The sequence below is a fragment of the Sorex fumeus genome, unplaced genomic scaffold, assembly GCF_029834395.1.
Source record: "Sorex fumeus unplaced genomic scaffold, SorFum_2.1 ptg000013l, whole genome shotgun sequence".
NCBI lineage: Eukaryota > Metazoa > Chordata > Mammalia > Eulipotyphla > Soricidae > Sorex > Sorex fumeus.
The window spans coordinates 3,750,234-3,767,198 of NW_026606070.1; the positions used below are offsets into that span (position 1 = coordinate 3,750,234).

The 16,965-nt window shown below is 40.4% G+C and overlaps 1 protein-coding gene across 1 annotated transcript in view; it reads right to left on the reverse strand.

Annotated features, from left to right (window-relative positions):
• ARHGAP24 (Rho GTPase activating protein 24) overlaps window positions 1-16,965 on the reverse strand; it is a 750,703-nt gene that overhangs the window by 506,331 nt on the left and 227,407 nt on the right. The gene's annotated exons all lie outside the window — the stretch shown is intronic.

Sequence of the window (16,965 nt, forward strand, 5' to 3'; positions counted from 1 at the left end):
TTGTTTTCTAATTGGTAGTGGTATATGAACTTTGGTATATGAATATGGTCCCAAGGCCCTGCTGGGACCACTCTCCACACACTTGGATGAGCCTCACACATAAAAGAACTGGCAGAGGACCCCAGATGTGTGGGACCCGGGGCTAAGATCTCCAAGCCTGCAAGGTTTGGGACTGGACCTGTCAGTAGCTAGACAGTTACACCCACCAACTGCCGTGTAACCCCAACAACAGCCAGGATCCAGAGATTATCACACCAAGCTCCCGGGAGAGCACAAGGCAGAGTCTCCTACCCTGTGCCTGACTATCCTCACCAGGGCCCAACAGCTGAAGACCTCCAGGCCCCAGCCAAGGCCATGCTGGGACCACTCTCCACACACTTGGATGAGTGAGACTCACACATAAAAGAACTGGCATAGGAACCCAGGTGTGTGGGACCCGGGGCTGAGATCTCCAAGCCTGCACGGTTTGGGACTGGACCTGTCAGTAGCTAAACAGTTACACCCACCAACTGCCGTGTAACCCCAACAACGGCCAGGATCCAGAGATTATCACACCAAGCTCCCAGGAGCACGGGGCCGCATTCGCGGCCGCAGGACTTTTTATTTCTCTAAGTTTTCAGGGTACCTTAAATATCCAACCCACACGGCAGAGCCTGGCAAGCTATCCGTGGTCCATGCCAAATAGACCAAATTGATATGCCAAATCCAGTAAAAAGAAAAAATGGATCTCATTCCCCTGACCCTGAATACGGCAGAGTCAAGAAGGATATGGAAGGAGAGGCTGATAAAATCCCAAGGCAGAAATAGGCTGCCAAAACGAAGAAAGACAAAAATGGTTGTCTGTACTTTTAATGCTCATACACTGGCATCTGATGCATCCATTGAGGACCTGATGGTACAAGCGCGAAAGATCAAGTACGACATCATTTCTGACCGAAACGAGAAGACATCAATCACATCACGCCGTTTTTGACATTGGAGAAGAACTGTTCCTTGGAACATGTGATAAAAGAGGCATCGGTGGTGTCAGTATCCTTGTCAACACAAACTTAGCCATGAGCATTGATTCATTCGAATGCCTAACAGCCGAATTGGATGATTACTCTTGAATAGATGTGGCTCACTGCTGGCAGTTTCTATCTTTGTTGTCTATGCACCAACATCCAGTTATGGTGAAAGAGAAATTGAGAAGTTCTATATGGAGCTGGAGAAGTTCTATGAAGAAGATCACACCTTCTACAAGATCATTGTCGGTGATATTAATGCCAAGATAGGACCAAGAAGATCAGCCAATGAACTCCACATCGGGACCCATGGCCTAGAATGGAACGAACAGGGTAACAGACTGTCTGAGTTCATCATGTCAACCTTCCATGGTAACTCACAGTTCCAAAAGACTGAATCTAAACGTTGGACATGGGTGTCTCCCTGTGGATGGTTCCACAATGAAATAGACCACATCATATTCAATCAACGGTTTTGCCTAACTGATGTTGCTGTTGTCCCAAAATTCCAAATGGGATCAGACCACCGTCTCCTTCGTGCAAAATTCTACCTCACAGAACGAGGAGAAAAGAATGTGAAGTTTAAGAGAGAACTCCCAGAACGACCACCAACTGGGAGCTCTTTGGCTCTGTTGCGGCAACATGGGAAGATGCCGTCATTGACAACATTGATGAGGAATACGATCGAATGATTCAGCACCTCCATGATTGTGCGAGGAATGCCAAGAGAGAGAGAACCACAAAAAACCGCCTTTCTTCAAACACTGTTGAACTTATTCGCCAACGTGGCTTGGCACATGCCTCAGGCAACCTCAAGAGAACATCCGAGCTGGCAAAACAATGAAGAGAAGCCATCAAGGATGACCTCAAAAACAGGAGAGCGGCAGTGCTGGTAGATGCGGCAGAAGCTGGGAAAAGCATTCGTAATGCCCGCCTGTCCTTCACCAACTACAAGACCAAGATGACTGCCCTCCAACATCATGATGGATCTATCACATCTTCCAGAAGGGCAATGGGGAAGATTATTCATGACTTCTACTCAGATCTCTTTAATAGCCACGTCCACTTGCCCACATACCACATTCCACATGATGGATATGTTGTTCCCAATGTTCTCCCTTCCGAAATCCAACATGCCATCTCGTCGGTAAAGAAACAAAGAACACCTGGCACAGACAAGATCAGACCTGAACACCTGAAGAACTTACCATCAGTACTCATCAATACACTGGCTCGGCTCTTCACACGCTACCTGTCTGAATGCAAGGTTCCATCCCAATGGAAAACCAGCAGGACTGTACAAGAAGGGAGACATCCACGACATTGGCAACTATCGCCCAATCTGCCAATTGTCTGTCATCTACAAACTGTTCACTAGAGTCATCCTGAATAGGATTAGCAGAACACTAGATGGAGGACAACCATGTGAACAAGCCGGATTCCGAAAAGGATTCAGTACCATGGACCATATCCACATGATTACTAAGCTCATTGAGGTTTCTCAGGAGTTCAAGATGCCGCTCTGTCTAACGTTCATTGATTTAAAGAAGGCCTTTCATTCTGTTGAGACGGAAGCAGTCATAGAAGCCCTAGCCAATCAGGGCATACAAACTAAATACATCAGGATCCTTCGTGAGCTCTATTACAGATTCACTACCAGGATCTCACCATTCTACAAAGAAGTAATCATCCATGTCAAGAGAGAGTTTCAGCAGAGTGATACCATTTCACCAAAACTCTTCAGTGCCACCCTTGAGAACATCATGTGACAACTGGAATGGGAAAGCATAGGAGTGAAGATAGATGGTCGGCAACTACACCACCTCCGCTTTGCTGATGACATCGTTCTAATAACACCAAACATCAGCCAAGCGGCACAAATGCTGACTGACTTCGACCGTGAATGTGGAAAGGTCGGACTACAGCTGAATCTTGCGAAGACAATGTTTATGAGAAACAGCCTTGTTCCTGACGCTCCATTTGTTCTCAACGGAACCACCATCTCCGAATGCAACAGTTATATATACCTAGGTCAAGAAATCAACATGATGAATGACCTGGCACCTGAGTTGCGCAGGAGGAAGAGAGTGGCTTGGAATGCCTTCAAGAACGTTGAAGAAATAACTAAAAGGACAAAGAACCTCCAGCTATGAGCACATCTCTTTGATTCCACTGTTCTTCCTGCATTAACATATGCCTCAGAGACCTGGACCCTACGAAAACAGGATGAGAATGCTATTCGGGTCTCTCAAAGAGGAATCGAAAGAGCTATGCTTGGAATATCACGATTCACTCAAATGAGAGATAGAATCCGGAGTTCTGATCTTCGTCAACACTCAAGAATCAGGGACACTGTCTCATTTGCCAAGACATCAAAAATCAGATGGGCTGGACACGTAATGAGGTTTACAGATAACCACTGGACTAGAGCCATTACTAATAGGATTCCACGGGACATCAAAAGATCACGTGGACGCCCACCTACAAGATGGTCAGACTTCTTCGTCAAGACCCTGAATGATCGGTTTGAGGCTCTGCATGTTCCTAGAACGAACAGATACCATTGGGCTACGCTAGCACGCAACCGGGATGAATGGAGACGTTACTGGCACCCGCTCGAGTAAATCGATAAATAACGGGGATTAAGTGATTAAGTGATAAGTGATATGAACTTTATCAACTACTGTGGCTTTTTACCCTACCCTGGTAGATAAATGTTAAAGTAATTTTTAGAAGAAAGCTGGGGGAAATAAAAACCCAATAACAACAAATTTAACCAAAATGAAACCTGCATCCACCTGATTGATGGGCCTCAAAAGTCTCAGGAAGGCAAATGTCAGTAGGTATAATTCAACACTGTGACATTTAAGACAAAGAACTTCTCATGTCAATAACCTGTTTCGGATCTTACAATTACCACAAGCAATTCAGACTTAAGACATTACAAAATGAACTTGGGAGGTGGGTACTGGGTATTTCTCACTTCAAAGACTGAGAGGCTTCTCTCTGTGACATCCTTGAATTTGCATCTCCTGACTTCTGATTTTGCCCTTCCTACTTGATTGTGTATGCGTATGTGACAATGTGATTGTCCAAAGCTAGACAGCATAGCAGAGCCATAGAAAGATTCCTACTGGGATTAAGCGAGAGTATCCCAACCTCTAGGAGTCCCAGATTTCCTTACTAAAAGCAGGGCCACTGAGTTTCTTTGCCAGAGCCTCTTTGGGATTAGTGAAGAATTTGTGTGAATTGGAGGGTATAGTGAGAGTTAGAAACGCATGGCTGTTCAGAAACTCCACTGTGTTTTCTCTCCTATAGGTTTAGAGTTGACTTCCTTGTTAAGAGATACTATTATTCTCATTTTCCATGGGGGGCACAGAGAGTTGAAGTAACCTGCCCAACTGTGGGTTTGGTGTTGGAATATTGTATATAAGAAGCTGTCGTCAACATTAGTGTAAACCACTGCATTTCATGTATGCATATATGTGTGTATGTATATATATATGGATATAATAAGTGGATAAAAATAAAAGGCAAAGTTTGAGAGACCTCTTATTTATAAGAGGAATTTGTCTTTTCTCCAGGAAATCGTCTTTCTCCAGGAATTTGTCTTTTCTCAGGAAATTTGTCTTTTCTCTTATTTATAAGAGGAATTTGTCTTTTCTCCAGGAAATCGAAAGGGATTTCAGGGACCTAGAAATGAAATAGGAAAGAGGAGAGGAGAGAGAGGATGACAATTATGGCCTCTCAACACCTGAACCAATTGTTCAAGGATCAGTATTGGCAGAACTGAGCACAGTAAGAGATCTGTAGCAAAGCCCCCGGATGCTGTCTTAATCAGATCATTTGAACTGGAATTTAGTTGGAGAATCTCTAACAAGAGTGGGGCACAATCATTGTGTTCAATATTTCACACTTATGGTCAAATAGTACTACTTTTAAAACATGGGTTAAAATATATTTCATGTCCTTAACTAATTCATAAAATGACAAATTTTCTACCAGATATTTTCCCTGATTCTTTACATCCTCAGCACAGAACAATGTATCGTCACATTACCCACTCACCCATTTAATAACAGAATACAGGGGCTCTTTAATTATGTTGTCTCTTGGGAAAATATAAATTCCTAAGAGGGCAAAAAACACAGTAACAAAACTCAATAGTCGAGAATTGCCAAAATCCTAACATTTCCTCCAGGCTCTCACCAACAATGCAGAATTTGTGTGAGTTCGAGAACATGCCAAGATCACATTGAAGGATTAGATAGAAGGCTATCCTTAAAAAACTTCTGGTCTTAAAGGCCTGACTTATTATTTTTTTTACCAGATGAAGATCTGTTTTTATAATGCTTGATTTTGTCTTAGCTAAATAAAATGGAAAGAGATTAAGGGAAGTCAGCGCCCACCCTGTGTTATGTGTACAGATATTGTAATGATCCTGACAGACTAAATTGTCCTAGTCATTGACATTATAAACACCCCACTAATGAGAAGTGCCCCCCATCTCCAACCCACCAGGTCCCTTGAGTGATACAGAGGTGGGGACCATAGGTCGAGAACAGCAATTAAAAGAGCTCAGCACTGGCCAGAGCAGATCAAGGCCGGCTTGTAAGAGACTCCATGTAAATCAAACTGAACAGAGTCCCCGGTTAAACACTGCTGAAACTTGGGCATCCGATGGGGCCTTTGAACTCCACCTGTGGTCCTGAAGCCTGCCCCAGTGTAGACCACCAGGATTCTCCCTGCCTGCAGACAGCTGGGAGCGACTCTAGGGATTGGCTCTTTGCCAGTTGCTGGAGCGTTTGTCTTCCATGTTCATGCATGTTCCTGGGCCTTGACTGCTAACTGAGACACCTGCTTTATTAGAGCAAGGGGAACCCCCCTACCCCCGCCAATCAATTCCTGTTGTGATCATATTGAAATTGTTAAGTCCAAGAGAAACTATCCAGGCACGGGCTACTCTTGAGATGGAACCTGATGTTTAATCTTCCCAGCACTTGGACCCACGTGCTTGAACATCCAAAGAGAAACAAGATTAAATGGCCTATTTTGAAAAAGAGCTTTTTGCTCTGGGCTTCCTGCTTGGCAAGTGTTTGTGAATGGTGACAGGTGTCGCCCACCCTGGGCGGGGTGCCCTGACTGCGGAGGATGATCAGAAGCAGAGCGGGTGGGAAAAGAGAGGATTAGAGTTGACTTCCTTGCGAAGAGATGCTATTATTCTCATTTTCCCCAGGAGCCCAGAGAGGTGAAGTAACCTGCCCATGGTCACACAAGAAGAAGCTAAAATAAGAAGCAGAGGCAGGAAACAATGGCTGAAACTTGAGCCTGGCTCTGTAGTCTGACTTGTCTCCAGTTGTCTGTTCTCCCCTGAAAAGGAGTGTAAGGAGCATAAGTTTTCCTCCATCCAAAAGAAAGTCTTGTCCTGTTTGGGGTGCGCTGGCTAGCCTTTCTCCGGGGGGGTGTGGGATCCGTGTGTAAGAATGCTCCTGCCTTGGGCTGGAGCGATAGCACAGTGGGGAGGGCGTTTGCCTTGCACGCGGCCAATCCAGGTTGGATTCCCAGCATCCCATATGGTCCCCTGAGCACCGCCAGGAGCGATTCCTGAGTGAAAAGCCAGGAGTAACCCCTGAGCATCGCCGGGTGTGACCCAAAAAGCAAAAAAAAAAAAAATGCTCCTGCCTCAGCACAGTTTCCGTCACCACAGCTCCAGATCCAGATTCTTGCTTGCGGCATCCCTGAGCAGATGGTGCGGTTGTTCAGAACACTCTGCTCTTCTGTTTCCTGGAGGCCACTCCCTGAGGCACGGGGCCTGGGAGACAGGTGGGCCAGGGACATTGCAGGAGCAGCTGGAAACTGCTCATCTCAGCAACATCCAGCCAAGCTGAGAGCCTGGACTTAGGCCAAACCTCTGACTGGGCTTTGAGTTCTTGAGAGAGGATGAGTACCCCAGACCTCGGGTGGTACAGCATCTGGGTCAGAAATTCATGGATAAGCACAGCTGGTCTGAAATGGTGGTTCCCTGGGGGAGCTCTTTCAACACGCTTCTGGAGGGGCCAAAAAGTTAAGACAAAAAAGTGGATAAGGTGCTTGCCTTGTAGCACCCAACTTCCAGAGTGACCCCTGAGAGTAGCCAGGTGTGGCAACAAAACAATCATAAAAACCTTTCTGGACCGAGAAGATAATAAAGGGATTTATTAGACTGAAGGATAAAAATCAGCTAAAGGTGGCAGTCGTAGTTCATCCGAGTCTTGTACAATCAGCCGGAGAGAAAAGAAATAATCACTCCTATGATTAAAATGGTGCTCCTGAATCAATCCAGTTAAACGCCAGTGAGAAAGTTAATGCAGAGAACTTTCATATAGGAAAGAGTTGCTATGACTATGGATTCCTTCTTGCTTCTATGACTTCATCATAGGCACATTATAAGTCCAGGGTTTACAAATTATAAACGCATGTTATTAGCCCTTTTAGGCCCTGAGTGTAAATATTATCAACCATAACATGCTCTGATAACATTCCAAATTGAAATATTTTGGTGATAGCTCAACGTACACACCATCTTCCTCCTACAGACCCAGAGAAGATGGCAACAAAAAAAGCCAGGATCAAATTTATTTTCAAAAATGGTGTCTTCTTGAATAATTACAGAATGAATAGATAAACCTGGGAAGCTACAGAGAAGATTAAATAAATGGAAAATTATCGTAGTCTTGCCATTCAGAGATAAGTCTTGTTGACATTCTGAATATGTCATTGCATTTTTATCTCTGTGCATGTCTCTCTCATGCCTTGATCTGGATTTTATTACTAACCAAAGCAAGGCCTTTCTTGCGTGGACCTCAAATGCAAACTCAGCTTCCAAGTAAAGTGGTTTCCATTGAATCTGTTTAGACTTACTCTCAGCAGTTCATTGGATTCTAGTAAAAATCTAAATTCGTCATTCAGGGATATGTGAAACCTCCCACGCAGCTTGCTTCCAACAAAAGCATAGGCTCTTTATGTTGTGCTCTTTTCTCAATCTCTCTGGCTAGTCTTGAGTTTCCTTGTAGTTGCTACTTCAGTCTCTCGAAGACAGTATTTCTCCACAGCTCAGCTCACGGCATCCTTTCTCTCTACCCACCCCTGTGTACTAACCCTACATGTAAAAAATGCATCAGACACATCTTGCACATTCACATCAAATATGCACACCCCCATAAAGTGAAACATCTTCTCAGACATTCAAATTTCCAATTTGTGGGATCCATTTTTACTATAAAATACCATGATGGTGTTGGTGACTCAGTCATGGTTACCTGCCTTGCAGTATGAACCACAAGTGGGATCCCTAACATGGCCCCATATGGCCCCATATGGTCTTGCTCTGCCATTAGGACCTGTGGTGCCACAGCCAATATGGCCAAGTCTGTGACCTTTGGATACTGCAGCAAAACAAAGGGGAAAGAAAAGAAAGACACTAATATGAAACTTCAAGACATAATTGAGTCCATGCTTGAGAAAATATCATTTCCTGATATGGCTGTGTCTCTTTTAAGTAGAGAGAGAACTGAGGTCATTACATTAAGTCACTTAAAACCAATTAGGTTATCAGAGAGGAAACAATTTTTATCGTTCCATAGTACAGATATAACTAATAAAACTAATAAATCAGCTTGCATGGAAATTAAATAAGCAAAGTATAAATGAATCTCTATCACTCATTCAAATACATTATTTCACTCATTCAAATGCATTATTAGCAGTAATAAAACACTGGATTTTTCTTTATATATTGATTTTTAAAAAAACATGTTAGGCTTTCATTTTAATGCCTTATCCTTCTAAAACTTTTATTCCAAGTTTTCCCCAAGTAGCAAATTAACTGCTCTTCATTTTTCTCTGTGCTTACCATCTGTTGGAGGTGCTAATGAACAGTAAATTGGTCAAAAAGCAGGAGGAACTATCAGACAGAACAGCAAGTGGTTTGGATTATCCATCAACTTGGAAATTAGTTCCTGAGAAGTGAATATTGGTTTTAAGAACGAGAAGTGAAACGGGAAAGAAAATGAAAATTACAATTTGGCTTTTTTAGGGCATAGAGAAGATAGGCAAAAGATAAATATGTATGGAATAGAAATTTTAAAATAATCAGTTCCTTGCTATTTGAAGAGTTCCCAGAAATGAACTTCCTAGAAAATCAGGAAAAAAGCTGTCATCTTTGAAATATCTTTAAAGCAAACTATCAATATATTCTAAGAAGACATCTCTTAAAAAGCAGTCTAATGGGCTGGAGCGATAGCATAGCGGGTAGGGCATTTGGCTTGCACGCGGCTGACCCAGGTTCGATTCCCAGCATCCCATATAGTCCCCCAGCACTGCCAGGAGTAATTCCTGAGTGCATGAGCCAGGAGTAACCCCTGTGCATCTCTGGGTGTGACCCAAAAAGAAGTAAAGTAAAGTAAAGTAAAGTAAAGTCCCCCCGTTGATCATCGATTTGCTCGAGCGGGCCCAGTAACGTCTCCATTGGAGACTTTGTTGTTACTGTGTCTGGCATATCGAATACTCTCGTAGCTTGCCGGGCTCTCCGAGAGGGGCGGAGGAATCGAACTCGGGTCGGCCATGTTGGCTGTGTGCAAGGCAAATGACCTACCCGCTGTGCTATCGCTCCAGCCCTACCCAAAAAGAAAAAAAATTAAAATGAAATAAATAAAAAGCCATCTAGGAGGTGGATTCTTAAGAAAGCACAAATATAAATGGATAAATATCTAGGTTATCCTCTCTTTAAGTTTTCTCATTAAATTTCCATGTTTGTATGTGGCAGGAAGCAAGCTTTGTGGAGAGACTCCCCCAAGCGTGTAGAGGTTGCCACCCAAACAGGGTCCCGGCAGCTACTCACTCACACTGACAAATCAGGCTAATGACTCTGGCTGGAGTCCTGTTGTCTCAGGACAAAGCTTTCCCCCAGAAATTAAATCTGATGAAAATTCAGTTATGCAGGATTTTGTGACTGAAACTACCAGGCTTTCTTGGAGTTGGAATGGGCTATCACCCCCCCTCCCCAATCCTTGGGATAGGTATTAGAAAATTGTATACCCGAAGTGCAATTATGATAACATTGAAAACCATGGTACCTAAAACAATTTTAAAAATAAAAGAATGCTATTAAAAATGAAAAAATAAAGTGCAGAGGTTATGTGGAGACTTAAATAATAGTAAACTATGATTGAGGATGAAGAGGATCAAACCAAAACCAAACAACAACAACAAAAGAGTTTCTGTACTGGCAAGCATGTGGAGAGAAAAACAGAACTTCTCATCTGCTCTTGGTAGGGGTGTCAACTGGTTCAATCTGTCTGCAAAATATGGATACTTACCAGAAAACTAAGAATGGAGTTTCCAAAAACCCACAAACACTATTTCAAAAAGACACCTATGTCCCTATGTTCACTGGAGAACTGTTTATAATTCGATATGCCAGACACAGTAACAACAAAGTCTCCAATGGAGACGTTACTGGGCCCGCTCGACCAAATCGACGATCACGGGAGGGCCTTTACCTTTACCTTATAATAGCCAAGATCTCAAAACAACTCAAGTGTTTAAGAACAGATGAGTGAACAAGAAATCATGGATAGAGTATAAATAGTGCAGCAGGTAGGGCATTTGCCTTGCATGTGACTGACCTGGGTTCAATCCCTGGCACCCCATTATGGTCCCAAAGCCATGCCAGGAGTGATCCCAAGCACAGAGCAAGAAATAATCCCTGAACACTGCCAGATCTTACCTCCAAAAAAACAAAAATCATGGTATATGGAATACTACTCATCTCTAAGACAAAATCATGCAATTGGCCACCACATCGATGAAACCAGAAAGTATAATGTTGAGTGGTCATTTGGGAGGACATAGATAGTTATGCAGATATAGAATCATCTCTCTTAAATGTGGGATATAGAGTAAGGAAATAACAGATAATCAAAGGTTCCAGAAATGGAGATTTTGTCTACAGAACTGAACCTCCCTTGGATGTGTGTTGGAATAGGAGGGGTCCCTGAAATATTGGTGGAGGGTAGTGGCACTCTGGTGAGAGGTATAGTGTTGGAAAGTTGTATGCCTCAAGCTACTATTGACAGTATCGTAAACCAAGGTTCATCAATAAAACTGGGGTGGGAGGTGCAGAGAAGTTTCTAATTGCTGAGCAGTCTGTCTTAGATGATTTCACCAGAAAATTTTGTTTCATCTGCTTTATTCAAAAATTGATCGATGAGTAAAAGACATTCCTAAAGCACTGTGGTGTGGAATAAACCCATGAGATAAAGATTAAAGCACCGAGGCTTGAGCCTGAATGTCTGATGCATTTTCAGGAGAGAACCACACATCAGAATGAGTCCATTCACGTGTTCTCAGAACCAAAGTTGAGGTAAAGACTCCAAGTTCCTCATGAAAGGAAATTAAAACAACAACAACAACAACAATGAGGTCGTTCTATGGGACGCACAATAAAATAATTCTAGGATTGTCATAGAAAAAATCTCTCCCACGTGTGCTTGGGGAGAAAGTGAGCCATCTATGGAAGCAATAGCAGCAAAAGGAAGATCAAACCAGTCTTCGACTGTCCAGCCAAAAGAAGTCACCAGAACAGAGAGAGTGCTGAGTGTGCAGAAATCTGTGGAAGAAAAATATCAAGAACTTCAAGGAGTCGATATATGCTTTTCTGTGCCCTGGGAAAGGTAGGTAAGAATAGTGATGTCCACTTATTTTTGGGGGTGGAGTCTCAGAGCCTGAACTTTGAGCTAGGATACCAAACAAAATTTATCATTCATGTAAAATTCATCGTTCATTGCTAAAATTCCCTTAAATTGCTATGGATCAATGGAATACTACACAGCTATTAGGAAAGAGGAAGTCATGAAATTTGCTTATAAGTGGATGGTCATGGAGAGTATCATGCTAAGTGAAATGAGTCAGAAAGAGAGGGACAAACATAGAGGACTTCACTCATTTGTGGAATATAAAATAACATAAGACTGATACCCAAGGACAGTAGAGACAAGGGCCAGGAATATGCTCAATGGTTAGAAGCCTGACTTAAGAGCTTAAAGAGAAGGCAGCTGGAACAGAGAAGAGATCACTAGGTCAATGATGGTTGAAAGGATTGATCGGTATGGGAGATATGTGCTGAAAGTAGATAAAGGACCAAACGTTGTGATGGCCTCTCAGTATCTGTATTGCAAACCATAATGCCCCAAAGTGGAGAGATTATGGGGGAAATTGTCTGCCACAGAGGCAGGGGGAAGGTTGGGATGGGATGGGGGGATACTGGGGACATTGGTGGTGAAAAATGTGCACTGGTGGAGGGATAAGTGTTCGATCATTGTATGACTGAAACTCAAACATGAAAGCTTTGTATCTCACGGTGATTCAATTAAAAAAATTGCTGTGGATATTTAAATATTATTGCAGGGAATAAGGAGTACAATAAAAGCCTGGCATTTTTATGAAGAAAAATAATATTGAGAAAACCGAACACATTTTTTAAAAGTTGCCAGTTGCTTTAGATAAGAACAGTTCTTTAATTGAGTCAAAAAATACTAAATATTTCTCAAATGCATGGTCCATAGCGATTTGGATGTTATCTAGTGCATAGTAATTTGGAAGTTATCTGTGCCTTCAGGAAATTTACTTTTGGGCCAGAGAAACAGAACAGTAGTTCAATATTTACCCTGCATGTGACCCAAGTACTGCAGGGTATGACCCCCTACACACACACACACATGCACTGGATTAAATTTACTTTCAATAACTGAAAATAGTATTTTAGAAGTTTAATAATAATAACACTTTCCTCTTTCCTTTAAAGTAATGCGAAGATGATGGTGCATTATAAACATTTGTTCTTGGCTTATATATAGTTGCTGAAAGTTGCTGGCATCATCTTCATAGGCAAGCAAAAAGTTACTTTTCATATGATAATATTAAATCATTGGATGATTGCTTAGACTTTAACCAATGTATCAAAGAAATTTTGATATATTTCATATTTTTGATGTTTTGTTCTTTAATTCTCATCATGTCGTTCTGAAGAGAGGGGAATCTTAATGTGAAATTTTTTCAGGGATTTACCAAATGAGGTTTTCACACTTGCACAGAAACTCTGATTTTAAACTACAGAAAAAATATACCTTTTTTCAATAAACAACATAAATTTAGTACTAGGAAGTAAATGCTTTGAAAAATCACTTTACAAACATTATAGAATTTTTGAATTGAGCTCTACACAGGAAAGCATAAAACAATAATTATATGCTTTTTTTTAATCTCAGTATTTAGTTTTAATTGCTTATGGAATTTTAAAACCATGCACAATTGTATGGAAGTTTTCTGCATTCATTTAAATCAAAATTTAGAGAAATACAATTCTTGAACTTAAAACTTACTTGCAGCTTCTTCTTTTCTCCTTTTGGGGATTAATGTAAAATATTCATTTTGTTGGATTTGTATAAAATTAACATTATAAAATATATATTTAAGATTTAACTACTAGCCATGTATAATTCCCCATAGTGTGCCCAATAGATTGAAATTTTTAAATCAAATATTAGCTCAAAATGATTAATAAACTTTGTACACAAAGATTAAAAAGTTTTGAGACTAAGAATTTATTTCACTGAAAATACATTATTATAACAAAGTTGCTTTGAATTTTATTAATGAAAATGTCAACTTTAGAACTAATATAATTTTTTACTTCACCCTTGACTACATGTAACTTCATTTCATAGTTTATCATATTTAGAGGTCATTGTACATGTAAGACTGTTTTTAACATAGGGTATAGTAGGGCCCAAATCAATGTTTTAATGTGAAGATATTATTTATTCACTCATGTTATACTGATGTTGACTTTGTTATTACCTATTACGTTTCTGAAACATAAAACTTCAACAATACATGTGGATAAAGTAATTAATAGTAAGAATTTTGTATTTGTGAAGGTAAGATTTGTCTTACATTTAAATTTTTTTAATAGTAGCAAGCATTCTCTATGAAAACAGGCCTATCCAAGTGAAGTATACTACACTAAAATGCAAAATAATACTTCAAGAATTCACAGTTTGGTTACAACCAAGGACATTGTAAAAAATTTTTATAACTATTAATCTACTAAGAGGCTTTAATTTGTCAACCTATAGATATTTATCAGAACTTTATGGGACTTTGAAGTATTTATGAGTATTTTTAAAAAAAGCACTTTCAAAACTATGTTAAAAGATAAAAAAGTTTCTGCATTAAGTGATGTTACTAAAATTATTGATCATTCTAAAGCAGAATAAAGGCAAGACTTATCTATATTATTAAACGAATAACTCTTGATTGTTCATTGTATAAAGTTTCAATGATCATAGAATTAGAAGCAAAGAATAAATAGCTGCTATTTTTCTTTAATTGTAATTCATTACTAACACAAAGTGAAGGTTGGTGATAATTTGTTAAAAACTCATCCCCCCCAAAGAAAAAGAAGATGCCAGACATGTTAATATTTATACTATCGTAACCCACTCATTCTTTTCTCTAACTAACCTTCTCAAATTAACGTTCCAAGAAGATGCAAAAACACAGGAATTTATCTTTTCACCTCCAGATTCCCAAAATCAATGCCCTCTAAGAGCTACAACATTGCAATTTGAAGAACTAACGATTACTAGCAAAACTCATTAACATTACCCCCAGGTATACAGAAGTGGTGACTAATAAAATACAATATACTAGTGAATTCATAGAGTGCTTATGTCACTGCATCATTAATTAATCAATAGGCAATTTTAAAATACAATTACTTATAGATGAGGAGGCTAGTAAATATTTTTATTTTAAAGGAGTTTCGAATAGTTGGGAAAGGTCTGGGAACTATTGCTCTGCTGTAGACCTTCCTTACATCACCACTGGCCTGTGAAGGCAGATGAATTGTCAAGAGGACTAACACATATGCTCATTACGGCAACTCTTCAACTAGCGCGCACAGTATTGTTCACTGCATAATTGGCTACAGAGCAGTCAGGTACACCAATATTTCTAGATCCTACAAGGCAACTCTCCGACCGCCACGGTTTTATCAGTGGAAAGAAGAGAGAAATTTGCATGATAGATCCCTTATAAAATCTACTGAGTTTGTTTCCAAATAGTTTTTATTATTCTTGCTACCACTAATGGAACTCATTAAAATGATCATCGTGAATCTACCTAGAGGGTACGACTATAACTTCAATTTTAATTAACTTGATCATTATTTTTAACAATGCTATTAAACATGTACGTGATGACCTTATCTTAACCTTGGATTTTCCAGCACACAACTTATAAATTTCAAGCTTTTTCTCCTTATTTTTAAAATGATACAGAACAAATTAGAGCACAGAAATGTGTATTATTAGCAACCTTCTCTATATCTGTGTTTCATAAGCCTTTCAACGGCCTATCCACTATCTATATATCACAGCACACAATGGCTCTGAATGCATATCCTGTTTGTGTATTGCAAATACATAGATTCAGAAAATTTATAATAATTTCATGGAAGTTTCATGCACTTGAGTACTTTGGAACTAATGAATGGCCCTCCTGTTGATCGTCGATTTGCTCGAGCGGGCCCAGTAACGTCTCCATTGGAGACTTTGTTGTTACTGTGTCTGGCATATCGAATACTCTCGGTAGCTTGCCGGGAATGCTGCTTAAAAATGCTTTAATCTCATAATTCAATATACATTGCAATCTCCACTGCTATTAACAGTGTGATTTTTATGAGGCCTGAACATTTTCACATAGCAGGATCTACACAGGTGCATGACTCATGGAGTTGTACAAGGTGAGGCTAGAAGACTTAAAGAAAAGATTATAAAAAGTTTATCTATTCTTAGAGACTCTCTAGAAACTCCCAAAGTAAGCGGGTCCATCTATCCAACAAGAGTCAGAGGATTCTTTGCGGCTCCTTACTTTTTATTAGTCTTTTGTTCAAGTTTCTTTCATATAAATTCCTACTCCCCAGTTGACTCTCCTGACACACTTCATATACATGTGTGTGCACATGAGTTTGTGTAGATACCTGTATTAATACCTACAGATGTTCTAATCACGGAAGCAGACTATTTTGGTCCTTATTATCTGGCTTCCTCTTCACCAGCAAGCTCCGAGCCAGATGCCAGACTGTCTCCCTATTTATCCCATAGGTATTCCTCTTCAGCTGGGGGTGATTAGGTCTGAGTGGTTCTCCCCAGAACTGTTTAGAATGTAGAATGAATTATTACCTGTGAACTAAAAGGCTTAGTGTGTGATATATGGTATACACTTAACGCATGGAACTTTTTTTTTAATGTCATGACCTCTAAAGATTCCTTATTTTCAAAAAGAGCGGCAGTGTACTTTTCAGAGGGATCTGGAGGAAGACAAATATTTTGCTATATTAGACTGAAGGGTGATAAATCCTACTTGAAGAATAAAATAATGTCACTTATACTTTATTTCTTTTTAATTATATTTCTTAAGGCATCATGATTTGCCAAGTTATTAATAGTTGAGTTTCAAGCATACAATGTTTTGGACCCAATCCCATTAGCTGTGTCAACTTGTCCCTACCAGTGTCCCCAGACTATCTCCGCCCCCCAACCTGCCTCTGTCAAGGCACAGTTTGGCTGTTGTGGTTTGGGTCTCCTGCTTACAGTGTTGCTGGATCTGTGGTTTAGATACACAGATAATCCACATCCGACACTACTGATACACTGATATGCCCATGGCCTCTCGCCCCTCCCATTGCCTGCCATCTACCTCCTTTTATTCCCCCACTTAATTTCTTTCCTTCCTTTGTCTTCTCAATTTTATAATCCAGAGACCACAATCCTGATCATCCTGTTGTTCGTCGAATGCCTCAAGCAGGCACCAGTAACATCTCCTTCGTCCTAGCCCTGAAATTTTAAAAAGTGCCATA